General features: G+C 25.9%; 1 protein-coding gene across 7 annotated transcripts in view; it reads right to left on the bottom strand.

The window, feature by feature from the left end:
* Positions 1–14,762, bottom strand: part of LOC127277749 (uncharacterized) — a 137,387-nt gene that overhangs the window by 89,869 nt on the left and 32,756 nt on the right. For 6 of the 7 annotated variants that reach the window (XM_051299095.1, XM_051299099.1, XM_051299093.1 and 3 more), the window contains exon 3: positions 14,323–14,439. The exons of the other annotated variant lie outside the window; for it this stretch is intronic. The gene's annotated coding sequence lies outside the window, so the exon portion shown is untranslated. The remainder of the gene's footprint in view (positions 1–14,322; positions 14,440–14,762) is intronic. 7 annotated transcript variants of the gene reach the window in all.

The raw sequence follows: 14,762 nt of genomic DNA, 5'->3' as shown, positions 1-14,762 counted from the left end.
CAAGTGAAACGATTCTACGGAAATCACTCCACGGAAATTCTAGACGGAATTCCGCAAAATTTTTAAAGTATTCCTTTCGTAATTTTGCGAATTTTTTTTGGAAGAATTCCATACAGAATTGCACAAAATTTTCGCAATAAAATTCCACAACTTTATTTTTTGCTGATTTTTTTGTGATTTTAAAATAACTGCTGCTACTATAACGAAAACTAGTCGACGATGATGTTCCTGATGGATATAATATAGAATTTATGATATAGATTAATACATATCTAGTCGAACTTATTTGAGAGGTCAATAAAACGTTTTCCAAATTTTTTTTATTTATTCAATTAGATTTCTGATTTATTTAATGTGTTTGCAATTTTAATTTTAATATATTACTTCTTTTCACGATAAAAGCTGATTCTTATTATTTATACAAAAAATTGCTGAGAAATTGCGAACTTTCTTTTAAAACTAAATCACTCGTTATAGTAACAGGGTCAAATCATGCCTAAAAAATCAAAGTTGTCCCCTAGGTTTTCGATTATTAAAATTTTTATATAAGAACAGTAAAATTTCTAAAAAAATATATGAAATTTAAAAAAATTTGTTTAAAATAATTGTTTATTTATAACAATTATTTTTGAATGTAAATAAAATGGATTTATCCTTAAAACAAAGTTTAAATCATTTGGATAGTTTATCAATTGTTTTTGTTGTTATATTTTGTAAAAAATAAAATTTTAAAGAATTCAATAAATATGTGTTAGTTGTTTATTGAAAAATATAAATAATTAATAATTAAGCAATAAAAACGACCCGATTTCTCTTATATTTATCACTGATCATTAGCCAAGAGGAAATATTCAATTCTATTAAGATTTACGGGCTATTAGTAGTGTTGAACAGCAACTTGCATACAACGACTAGCATTGAAAGCGCAGTTCGCCGCTGCGCGAAAAGACAAAAAATTCAATATCTCGGAAAGTTTAAGAGTCTCCATCGATTTTTTTTATGAAAATACTCGTGAGATCCTAAGGAATCGAAATATCAGTATTAGAAAAAAATTAAAGATACGCTTATCAAAGAAAAATTTGTTTAAACAATAATTTTTAATTTTTTTTGTTTAAAAAAAAAAATTTTTTTTTTCGTAAATTTTTTTCTAAATTGTTAGCTAATAATATGTATTCCCTGAAAAAATCATTAAAATCGATTCGTTTTTCTTTGAGATACAAATTTTTCAAAATTTCAAAAAAAATTTTAAAAGTCCTGTAAATACTAAAATTTTCAAAAATCGCTTTTGGACTTTTCATTAGCATGTTTCCATTTTCCAAAAGTTTCATCGAAATCGAAAACCTAGGGGACAACTTTGATTTTTTAGGTATGATTTGACCCAACAGCTAAAACTAATTTAAAAAATTGTTATTTTATTTGATATAATTATATGTAAGTTTGATTCTATATACCTTTGAGCATGCATTTAGAGGTCATTTTTCTCGTTAAAAGTGTTCGGTTGACACCTTGATTTCTATACATCAAATCATAACGTAAATTTTATTTTATACACTGTAAAAAGACTAGTAGATTTTACTACTTGTTAACAACCTTGCGTTATTCAATACGTCCTCAACGAAATTTAAAAAGTTGTATTGACTATACCAAAAAGTAGATAAAAGAACTAAGAATATAGTTGGTCCGATGAGATTTTGTAGTTGCTTTAATTTTTGTAGTTGACTCAATTACATTTTTAAGTCAGATCAATACTAGGTAATTATTAACTCTATAAAAAATAGTTAAATTGACTACTCGCACTTTTAACCAAATTTTTGGTTAAAAATAACCAAAAAATTAGTTAGTTTTACTATTTTTCAGTCAACTAACTAACGGTAGTTGAATTTCTCGACTAATTTTTTTCAGTGTATCCACCAGCAGTTATTTTAAAATTACAAAAAAATCAGTAAAAAATACACTCAATAAAAAAACTAGTAGATTTGACTACTTTTAAACTACCCTGCATAGTTCAATAGATCCTTAACTGAATTTAAAAAGTTGTATGAACTATTAAAAAGTAGTTAAAAGAACTAAGAATTTAGTTGGGTCAAGGAGATTTTGTAATTGTTCTAATTTTTGAAGTTGATTTAACTACTTTTGTTAAGTACAATTAACTACTAATTCTTAACTCCATAAAAAATAGTTAAATTGACTACATGCATATAGTTAAAATAACCAAAAAAGTAGTTACTTTTACTACTTTCAAGTCAGTTAACTAAAGGTAGTTGAGGATTTCGGCTAAATTTTTTTCAGTGTACAGTTGTGAAATTCTAACAAAAATTTTGTGCAATTCTGTATATAGAGATTATGTGTGTAATTCTTATAAAAAATTCGCAAAATTACAAAAGAACTTCTTTCAAAAATTTTGCGGACATTTTTGCGGAATTCCGTACGGAATTTCCGTGGAGTAGTTTCCGTAGAATCGTTTCACCTAGGATTCAGGGTAATATTAAAGGAATATTCCAGTGATATTTGGGGAATATTCCACAGTTATATTGAATTTTTTCTTTAAGAGACTTTTAATTTAACATAATTCTCATTTAACAGAATTTTATTTGATTTGAATTTTTAAATGACAGAAATTCCAATTCACAGAATTTTAATTTGTCCAAATTTTTAATTGTACGAATTTTCATTTGTTCGAAATTACAAATGTCATAATAATATATAGTATATAGAAGTCAGACAGAGCAAGATTCATTATCTTGCATTATCCTTTCAAAAAAAAAGTTAATTCCCTACATCCTTGCAGTAGCAGGGGTATATATGGTACAGGGTCGAGCTGAGTCACTGACACGCGGCAAACGAAGTTTTTTCCACCTTCGAAGACGCGGATGGAAAAAGCTTCTCCAAATGCAATATAGTTACGAGTTTTTTTTTTTTATCACATCGTATATAAAATATAAAATGGGTCAGAAAATAATTAAAGGATCAAATTTTTAATTTGTTTGTAATTTGAATTCACCATCATGAGCTCGCTCTTTCGGTGCGGTTAATTAACTCACCGGAGAGTAGAATATAAAAATAATATTCTTCTCAGATATTAAATATAGTATATAGTATATAGTAATATATATATATCCAGTAATAGTTTCCTAAAATACTTTTATATATAGTTTCTAAAAATATAAATAGTAAATTTAAAATTGAAGTAATATATTCAGTAAAAAATTCTACAGAATTATTAATGAAACGATTAAAAAAGAGAGATTGTATATATGATTCTGTTTTCGCATATTTTAAAAACAAATTTATTTTTAAAATATATATGCAAAATTTACATAATTACGTGAATTATTTTTGGAAAAGAAAAATTATCGCATATTTTTTTGTGCTAGAAGCAAAAAATATACATGTTTTCTTGAAAATGGGGGAGATTTTCACGTCCAACAGAGTGATGAAAATTCTCTTAGTTGCTTTTAGTATCAGTTTTACTATCATCCAGTTTCAGGCTCCTTCAGAGAGAGTATATAAATGAGCTTTTTCTTGTGGGGCCGTCCTTAAATCACGTGACAGGATTTAGGCTAATTTTTTACCCCCCACCCCCCAGGTGATCAACAGTGACAGTTTTCGTGACCCCCCACCCCCCCCCTATTTGCACGTGACTTTTATTAAAGGCTAAAATTTTTGCAAAAAATTTTTATTGCACACTGTTTATATTATTTATATATATATATATTATATATACATATATAGACTTTAACAATAATAAGTAACTCTCTTTAGATAAAATAAATTATAACATTCATATTTTTTCACATTAAAAGTACGTTTAGTATACACACACCGGCAATTTTTGTTTACATTTGCAGAATCTCTGACATTTGATTTCGAGAATAAACCGTTCACAAATCACAAGGTTAGACCCACTTTTACAATACCCGACGTCGGTAACATCACTTTCAACCCATATTACCAATTGTAGGTGTAGATTTAAAAATCGCCGCTGCGCGCGGTTGCAAGGAATAATACCAATCAATTCCGCTTTTAAAAAAATTGCAGTTAAAAATCACGTGCTCAAATGGGCAACCCCCTACCCCCCCCCAAGTGATCAACTGTGATGATTTTCCTAACCCCCCACCACCCCTTTCAAGTAACGTGATTTAAGGACGGCCCCTGTTTACTCGTTGTCAGTAGCACGAAAAAAAGCAGCTGCATTTTCTTTCAAGTAATCTCTAATTTCATTCTTCTTTTTATATATTATAATAAGAATATATTTTTTTTCACTGGCTACAGTTGATTTAAAAGTATCAAATTGATCCAAAGTTTTAGATATAAATTTTTATTATATATATATATATTTCATACTTTTAAATTCACTGTGACTATATTTAGAAAAAAAAAATTATTTATAAAGACACCTTGTAGAAATTTTGCCAGGGCCTAAATCGGGTCCGGATCAGGCTGCCCTATTAGGGAATGAAACGCCGCGCCTAATGTGGCCCTGATTAGGAAATCCACATTTTCTGGTCGCCCTGATTTGACCCTGATTAGATGTGGCGTTTCATTCCTTACTTGGGCCCTGATAAGGCAATTTCTACACGAGACAAAAACAAAATAAAAAAAAAATAAACTATTTGTCTATATAAAAGTGAGAAACATATTTAATAATAATTTATTTAATTTCGTCATTGATGTATTATATAAAAAAATTTCACAATTTTTAGAATAAACTAAATTAAAAGTTTGAGTTAATTGGTAAATTGGAGCATGAAACGCTATTTAGAAATCTCTGGTGATTTATTATTAAAACGTTCAAAATATATCTCTATTCGTCAATCGAGATACTCGCGCTGTATCAAAAATATCCAGTTTCGCTAATTTTTGAAAAAAAATTAAATGTTCAATGTTGTTATTAAAAGCTCTATAAAAATGGAAACGAAAAAATGTTTTTCTAAATTTATATAAGAATATTTTATTGGTATATTTAAAAATATTTCCATTTTTGGAAAAATTAAAAAAAAACATTTATAACATTACTTTTTGTAAATAAATATTATAAATAATATTAATTTTCCAGAAAGTCAATTTAATCGAATTTTAATTTGGTAGAAAATCAATTTGATCGAATTTTTATTTGTCAGAAATTAAATTTTACCGAATTTAAATTTTCTCGAAACGTTTTATAGAATACTAATAGTACAGAAAAACAATTTGACAGAAATCTACTTTACCAGAATGTATATTTGTTCGAATATTAATTTCTCAAAAAGATAATTTGACCGAAAATTAATTTGTCAGAATTCCAATTTGATCGAATTTTAATTTGTCAGAAAGTCAATTTCTTTGAATTTTAATTTGGCAGAAAATCAATTTAATCGAAATTATATTGTGCGAAACGCTTTCTCATAGAATTTTAATTTAGCAGAAAGGTAATTTAATAAAATCCTAATATAGCAGAATCAAAATTTGACAGAAATTTACCTCACCAGTAAGTATATTTGTACGAACATTAATTTGCCAGAAACTCAATTTCACCGAAAATCAATTTGACCGAAATATTTCGGCGCTAATTTTAAAATTAACCAATAGGAAATTATGAAGAAAATTCTGATTGGTTAATTTTAAAATTAGCGCCGAAATATTTCGGTGAAATTGAGTTTCTGGCAAAATAATGTTCGTACAAATATACTTACTGGTGAGGTAAATTTCTGTCAAATTTTTGATTCTGCTATATTAGGATTTTATTAAATTACCTTTCTGCTAAATTAAAATTCTATGAGAAAGCGTTTCGCACAATATAAATTTCGATTAAATTGATTTTCTGGCAAATTAAAATTCGATGAAATTTACTTTCTGACAAATTAAAATTCGATCAAACTGGAATTCTGCCAAATTAATTTTCGGTCAAATTATCTTTCTGGGAAATTAATATTCGAACAAATTTGAATTTCTGTCAAATTAAAATTCGATCAAATTGGTTTTCTACCAAATTAAAATTCGATTAAATTGACTTTCTGTCAAATTAATATTCTGCTGATTAAAATTCTATCAAATGTAACATCTAACATATTTGTTTTAGAGCTTATTCATGCGTCCCGGATCAAATAATTTTTATTTGAATGAAATAAACTGTATTAGAAATAACATTTAATTGACTCAAATAATAATTATTAAATTGAATAAATTTTTGAAGCCATATTAGAATATTATTATTCAATAAAAATAAATATAATTATTTGATAATAGTCAAGTAAGCGATTATTTGAATTAAATAAATTTTTTTCAGTATACTAGTGTTTTACTAATTTATAAATAAATAAATATATTAACCATTAGCCTGTCGGCGTTTAGAGAAATCCATCAAAAAAGCTTAAATTTAGGCTTTCCGGCAGTCTACAGAGGTTAATTTTGTTATTCATCATTAATATTAAACAACCTTTTTTAATTTTTTTATTCATCATTAATATTAAACAACCTTTTTTATTTTTTTTATTCATCATTAATATTAAACAACCTTTTTCTAATTTTGTTATTCATCATTAATATTAAACAACCTTTTTTAATTTTTTTATTCATCATTAATATTAAACAACCTTTTTTAACCTTTAGCCTTACGGTGTTTAGCAATATTCAGCAAGAAAGCCTAAACTTAGGCTTTCGGGTAATCTACAGGTTAACAATTAAAGGGAATTAATAATAATAATAATTAATAAAATATTTATATTGAAATGTTTAAACTTGACACTTGGTGTAAATAATGTTTGATAGTTTTATTTAACAGGGTACAACATAACCTCAAAAAAGTAACTTCCTTTAATATTTATATGTTTTTCAAGTTAATTTTGTAATTTTTTCTTTTAGAACAACTTAAAAAGTTTGTTAAAAATTTATTATATTGAGTTGTTTACTTAACGTAAAAAAAAGTTAATATAAAAAAAATTTTACCTTTTTTTTAATAAATATAGATTTTAATAAAATTTCAATGTTTAACTTTCAAATTAGTTAAACAATCGTTATAAAAAAATTTTCTTAGATTTTCTATTTTTTTATCATGCAAAAAAAACTATCTGCAAAAAAGATTTCATATATATAGCTAAAGCTGTATAAAAAAAATGTTGAGGATATATTTGTATAAATAATCAAACTTTACTGAGTATGGTAGCCCCAACTGCGGGGCAATTATACTCATCTGAATTTTGATGAAACGCTGAGTAAAAAAAACTGCGTTTTTTTGAGTAGAATAGCCCCGGTTGACGATATGGAAAGATGTAAAAAAAGAATAAAAATATACATATTAAAATAATGTCAATAATTTATTATTCATTGATAGTTGTTTTTATCACGTTCTTCAATCATTTCTAATGTATGCAATTTTATATATATATATATATATATATTGTGGAAATGATGATAGGATGAGTTATATTTCTCGAAGTCTACGCCAATGTAAAAAGAATAAAGAGAGTGGAAAAAGAAAAAGGGGGATTGTATATAAGAGCTATACGGCGAGAGATGGATGATGTTTGTTGATGGACCTAGAGAATTACTTTTTTTTTTTCTTTTCTTTTTTTTTAAAGCACCCTTTTTCAACTCGTTCGGCTTAATGACCATATATAGAGAGAATATAAGACCGCGACTCTGTGGTGTGTCTGCGTGTCTTGTCTTGAACGACACTATCCATATTCTAACCCCCTCCCCCCACCCTCCTTCTTCCTAGACCCTTGCTATAAAGGAAATTCTACCAAGTGAAATAAAGTGTACGAGTCAAGGGAAATTTCAAGACAGTAAAAGGCGCATGAAAGAAGAATAATTGAATTTTTAAAGCAAGAATTTTATTCTTTTCTTACATAATGAAAAAATGTAATGTTAATGTTAAATATGTATTTTTTAAAAAAATAGTATTAATGAGTTTTACAATTAAAAAAAACCCCGATTTTTCATAAGAGTATAATCACCGAAAAAACGTAATTTAAACTTTAAAAATATCTTCCTTTGGCGCCTATTTTTAAGAATATTTTCCATTTTTATTCTTAGAATATATAATAGGTAGTCCAAAATATTATAAGAAATATTCTTAATAGGCGCCAAGAAGATATTCTTAAATTTTAGAATGACATTTCTTTTGTACATTCGAATACTTTTTTGTTTAATAAATATTTTATTTAAAAAAAAATTGTTTAAAAAAATTAGTTTTACTTTTTTTTTTTTTTAAAAAAAATGATGATTTTTAGAAAATGTTACATTTTTAAATAAAAAAAATATATTATTGGAAAGAAGAAAAAAAAAAACTCTCGACGACACACACTATATTCGTCTGGCTGCACAGAGAGCAATTTTTCTACTGAAAATTCACCCCACGTCTGACCATCGCATTTCTTTTCCACTTGGATTGCTTGCACCAAGCATGTCCCTCAGATTGTGACAATTTTCCAAGTGGAAAGAAAAGACTATGGTCAGCCCTGAGGGTTACTTTCGTGCTGAGATGCTGTAAGCGTGTAAACTTTAACGTTTACGATTTGCAAGCATTTGAAATTCTATCAGTTTCCACATACAAACTAAATAAATTGTATATAAATAAAATATTAAAAAAAATATATATTTACAATTTTAAATAAAAAACTCTGGTGGTCGATTATGTAATTACATTTCCACTTTCACTTCTAACCCTGCACTTTCACTAAATACACGGAAAGAAAAAATTCAGGAAAAATTACGGAACCAACAATAATAACACCTTATAAAATATTACGGAACTCAGTTGAGTAACTCTGGATATCGCGACTATTTTGGGATATTTTCAAACTTATCTGTTTAAATAAGTAATAAAATATTTTGGATATGGGGCATTCTATGGGAAATTTTTATTGAAAATTTTTTTTTGTCCGAAACATTCTTTTTCGAAATCTATATGAAAAATAAGGAAATACGTATTTTTTTATTTTTTTATTTTTAGGGTTCCGTACTCGGTTCGGAACCCTATTAATATCGGTTTTTTTGAAATCGTGTACCCCCCCCCTAGCGGCCACATAAATTTATCTGGAGGGCTGAAAATTAGTACACATATGTATTTTCGCGTGTAGATTACAGGAAAATTATAGCGAACTTGATTGGAATTGATTAACATAGCGTTGTCAAGGAAAAACCATGAATTTTTACGAAAAATGCCTAAAAATGACTATGTACCCCCCCCCCCTAGCGGCCACATCTTTTGACATAAAGAGCTCAAATTTGACACACTTACGTATTTTTACGTGAAAATTACAGGAAAATTATAGCGAACTTGATTCGGATCAATTTAGATAGCGTTGTCAAGGAAAAATCAAAAATTTCGAAAAAAATAATTTATTCTCCCTAGCGCACACAATATTCAACCCAGACAGATCATATTTAGTATACAAATGTATTTTTACGGGAAAAATACAGGGGAAAAAAAGCGGTCACGATTAGAGTTGATGATTAACTTTATATCAAGTTTTTCAAGAAAAAATGACAATTTTAGGAAAAAAATGTATTTTTCCACCAAAAACGAACAAAATTTTATTTAAAGGAAATTAAATTTATATATTTTAACGTATTTTTACGTGTAGATTACAAAAAAAATATAGCGAGCATGATTGGAGTTGATTATCATAGCGTTGTCAAGGAAAAACCATGAATTTTTACGAAAAATACCTAAAAATGAGTATGTACCCCCCCCCTAGCGGCCACATCTTTTGACATAAAGAGCTCAAATTTGACACACTTACGTATTTTTACGTGAAAATTACAGGAAAATTATAGCGAACTTGATTCGGATTAATTTACATAGCGTTGTCAAGGAAAAATCAAAAATTTCGAAAAAAATGATTTATTCTCCCTAGCGCACACAATATTCAATCCAGACTGTTCATACTTGCTGTAAAACTCAATTTTTGCGTGAAAAATACAGGGAAAAAATGTAAGCGCTATTGGAGTTGATGATCAATTTTTATCAAATTTTTGAAGAAAAATTATAAATTTAAGAAAATAATGTATTTTTCCGCAAAAAACGAAAAAAGTTTTTCTACAGTGATTCAAATTTATATATTTTGACGTATTTTTACGTGTAAATTACAAAAAAAATATAGCGAGGATGATTGGAGTTGATTTTTCTGGAATTAATAAACAAATTTTATTTTTTAGATAACTTTCGATTTTTCCTTGACAAGCAGCTACTAGCCTTATATCAATATCTTAAGTTTTATCTCTTTTTGACTTAGAAAGATAAAATTTAATATTCAATATATTTTTAAAATGTAAATACAATAAAAATATTGCTAGTTGAAATAAAATTATGTTTCTTATATTTTTTTAGTAAAATATTTTTTAAAAAATAAAATCGGACAAGTGCGAGTTACACTCGCACTGAAATCGAGGGTTCCGTACTCGAAGCGAACTTATTTGGTATAAAAACAAATGTTTAAAAAATATGTGTTGTATGACAACTAATATAAGTGATACGAAGAGGAACAATTTTCTTGAATTTTACAAAATTGTTCCTTTTTGTATCACTTATAATAGTTGTCATACAACACATATTTTTTAAACATTTGTTTTTATACCAAATAAGTTCGCTTCGAGTACGGAACCCTCGATTTCAGTGCGAGTGTAACTCGCACTTGTCCGATTTTTTTATTTGATGAAAATGAAGGAAGTTATGATTTCTTGAAATTTTACGTCAACGAAGAAAGTGTGTTTTTGGAAGATTTTTTAATCTATTGTACTAAGAAATTAAAAATTATGCTATATATGAAATTTGTTCATTTTTTCTCAAATTTTTCAAATATGTGCTCAAAAATAACGTACCTATAACAGAAGCAACAAAAAAGTTGAAATTAAACTTATAAAGTGAGTTTTCTCAAAGATGGACACTTTCGATTTTTAATTTTTTTTTTTGGCATTACAATCTCTAATGATTGAAGAATTTTTTCCCCTATTTTGCGAAAGTGGTATTTTTAGTTTTTAAATTACTATTTATAATTTTTTTAGTACGGCTCACAGAATTTAAGCATTTTTTCTACAAATATAACCTTTTTTCATTAACATTCATTTTTTTTTTTTTAATTTTCATAAAAACATACTAAAAATCGTTGCGTCAAGCTTAAAAATTGTAAATAGTAATTTAAAAACTAAAAGTACCACTTTCGTAAAATAGGGGAAAAAATTCTTCAATCATTAGAGATTGTAATGCAAAAAAAAAAATTAAAAATCGAAAGTGTCCATCTTTGAGAAAACTCACTTTATAAGTTTAATTTCAACTTTTTTGTTGCTTCTGTTATAGGTACGTTATTTTTGAGCACATATTTGAAAAATTTGAGAAAAAATGAACAAATTTCATATATAGCATAATTTTTAATTTCTTAGTACAATAGATTAAAAAATCTTCCAAAAACACACTTTCTTCGTTGACGTAAAATTTCAAGAAATCATAACTTCCTTCATTTTCATCAAATAAAAAAATAAAAAAATAAAAAAATACGTATTTCCTTATTTTTCATATAGATTTCGAAAAAAAATGTTTCGGACAAAAAAAAATTTTCAATGAAAATTTCCCATAGAATGCCCCATATCCAAAATATTTTATCATTTTCTGTTAAAATGAACATTAATAATTCAAAAAAAAAAATCAAATTAGAATTTGCTTAGTCCATTTTACACATGTTAAAGAAACAATTTTTTTCAATAGGTTAAGTTTACTAAATCGTTAGTAAAAAAGATTTTTTTAATCTTAATTAGTTACTCTCTACACTGTAAAAATTGGCAGTCTTAAAAGTGCAAAAAACGTCTTGTTTTTAGACGTTTTTCGCGTCTAAGACACCAAATGTGTTTTAAAACAAGACGTTTTTTGCACTTTTAAGACGGCTAGTTTTTGCAGTGTAAATTTTTTAAAACTAATTCTGATTTTAATTACTCACTTTCTTTTGCTTTTGAATTAGTCCAATTTTACTAATTTGATAGTAAAAAAATATTTTTTTTTACTATTAATTAGTAAAATTTAACTAATTGTAAAACAAAAAGTAAGTAATTAGAATCAGAAATAGTAAAATTTACTCTCTAAATCTGTATTAGTAAAAAATTTAACTAATTTTTGAATTAGTGACTAACTTTTTGTTTATGAGTTAGTAAAATTTTCTTTTTAAATCCGAATTAGTAAAAATTTTAACTGATTTGAATTAGCAGTAAAATTTGTTTTTACTATTAACCTTTCTTTGGCACACTGAGGTCAATTCGACTCCCAAGGCCTGTTTTTGTATTATTTTTCAAAATAATTTACAAAGATGACTAACCTAATTTTCTTCTTATACTAATACCTTAGTAGAAGTTTTGGTAAAAATTTCAGCCTTTAATATTTAAAAATTTACAAATTATGAATTTTTTAAAAAAGTGTTCATTTCAAGTGTGCCAAGTAAGGGTTAATTATAGTTAAATTTAACTAATTCAAAAACAAAAAGTTAGTCACTAAATAAAATTAGTTAAAATATTTACTAATTCAGATTTAATTAAAGAGCCAATTTTACTAATTCTAATTACAATTAAATAATGAAAACAATTTTTTCTTATGTATCGTTCAAGTCAAAGATATAAACAATTATAAATTAAAGTATATCTTCAAAAAAAAATTTATACTTATAAATTTCTACACTTTTGTATAGGAAATTTTAGGAAACATTTTTTTTTTACCTTATTTGTATGCAATAGCTTGTAAATAAGTTTAAAAAGTAATATACCTTTTGAGAAAAATTTTAAAACTATATATTTTTATATATAAGTCAAACCCCCAAACACCTTTAAGAAGAAAGTTGAAAACTTTCTTTTAAAGTCAAAAGTTTGACCTTTTGTTTTTGAGTTCTTTTATATTGAAAAACGAAGAATTATGTACTTGGAGAACAATTTTTTTATTTCATTTATACGACACTTTTTTCCTTGTTTTAAAGCTCAAAAAGAAGTATAGTTGTAAAATTGCTGAAAAATGTGATCTATTTTTAAACAGAAGAAAGCCGGAAGTTATTTGGATGATTTTTTTTTTGAATATTTAAAACCTCCAAAGTGAAATTGTTTAAAAAATTTTTTTGTTATTTTAATTGTAAAAAATATTTCTTTACATAAATGTAAAAAACACAAATTTTCCAAAACAATATTGAAAAAAAAATTTACGAGTAAAATAGGTAATAAGATTAACTTTTTCTCTGAAATGAGAAAAAAAATGTAACGTTGAATCTATATATATATATGATTCGAAGAATGTCTTATTGTATCTGAATAATTAATTTTCTTTTGAACGAATTTGACCTTCTTTTTATTTCCCGTTCTTAGAAGAATGAGAAACATGTTTTACGCGGAGAAGTGATAAAATTATATATATTTGCTGAAAATGCAATATTTGAATTTCTCTCTCTCTCTCTCTCTCTCTCTCTCAGATCATAAATTATTATATTCGTAGAAAAGATCTTTCTCCATATTCTCGGTATGTTTTACTTCTAACCCTATATTCCATGAAAATCTCTTCTTCTGTTCGATATATATATATGAGACGAAAAACTTATTGGAGGGTAATATATGCCTTTATAACTGGAGTTAAAGGCGCCTTTCGGAGATCCCGCCGGGCGCCTTCCGAGTTGACGAAAAACTCCAGGTTATAACTTCTTCTATTTTTTTTTCTTTTTTTTTTTTTTTTTTTTTGCTAGCACCAACTTTATTTTTCTGCACTTTAGTACTTTAATCCCCCATGGGAAGCTAGAAGAGTTCGATATTCCAAAATCCTTCTCATTCACTCAACCATTTCTTACACTCATATATCTTACCTCAGCATCATTAAATTTAGTTTTTCATATCTTTTTTTTTATTCTTAGTTATTCGTTAATTTATAATCTTTTTTTTTTTTTAAATAAAATTACTGAATGAAATTTTCACAGAGGAAAAAAAAAAAATTATTTTATTCAAATAAACGGTTACTTGACTATTATCAAATAAATATTTACTTGAACCAAATAATTTGAATTTGAAAAAAATACAAAATTTAATTGTCTCAAATATTAAATTATTTGATACAAATAAATATTTATTTAATAATAGTCAAGTAACCAATTACCTACTTGAATCACATAAATTTTTTCACAGTGTTCCAATCATTTGTAGAACTAATTTTTTTACACAAAAATATTTTAGAAAAAAAAATTTATTGTCTTTCTTATATTCATTTTTTATTTTCCGAGGAAAAGAATTTATTTATTTATTTTTAATTCAAATTAGTTAAAAATTTCACGAATTCAGATTCAAAGACTGAAAAAAGAAGAATAAAAAAAATATCAAAAAAATAATTCTTACTTGTAAAGGACCATTGTTCGTATAAACTCCAGTCTTTTTCCCCAAATGCGATACCAAGTACAATTATTCGCCATTATTATACTTTTCATATTAATATCCAAACTACGTGCTGATCACCTAAAAATACAAAAAAAAATTATAATATTAAAATTAAATTTATAATTCTTATTATGTATATATAAAAAAATTAATATTGTTTATATATAAAAAAAATTAATTTTGTTTATGTATAAACAAAATACAAAATTAATTTTTGACAATTTTAAAACTTTTTAAAATAAAATATGCTATATACTTATTATTTTCGACTTTCATATTATGTAGAGAAAACTTAACAAAATTGAAGAATAACATTTTTAGGTGTTAGAAAATTTTATGTAAAAATATGCGGGCAAAAAATGTATATTTTCAAGAAAATGAAAAACGCGAAAATAATAATA

The sequence above is a fragment of the Leptopilina boulardi genome, unplaced genomic scaffold (genome assembly GCF_019393585.1).
Source record: "Leptopilina boulardi isolate dan_hultmark-lab unplaced genomic scaffold, ZJU_Lbou_2.1 LbouV2_179, whole genome shotgun sequence".
NCBI lineage: Eukaryota > Metazoa > Arthropoda > Insecta > Hymenoptera > Figitidae > Leptopilina > Leptopilina boulardi.
The sequence above is the reverse complement of the archived record's forward strand: the minus strand, read 5'-3'. Positions and strand labels throughout refer to the sequence as shown.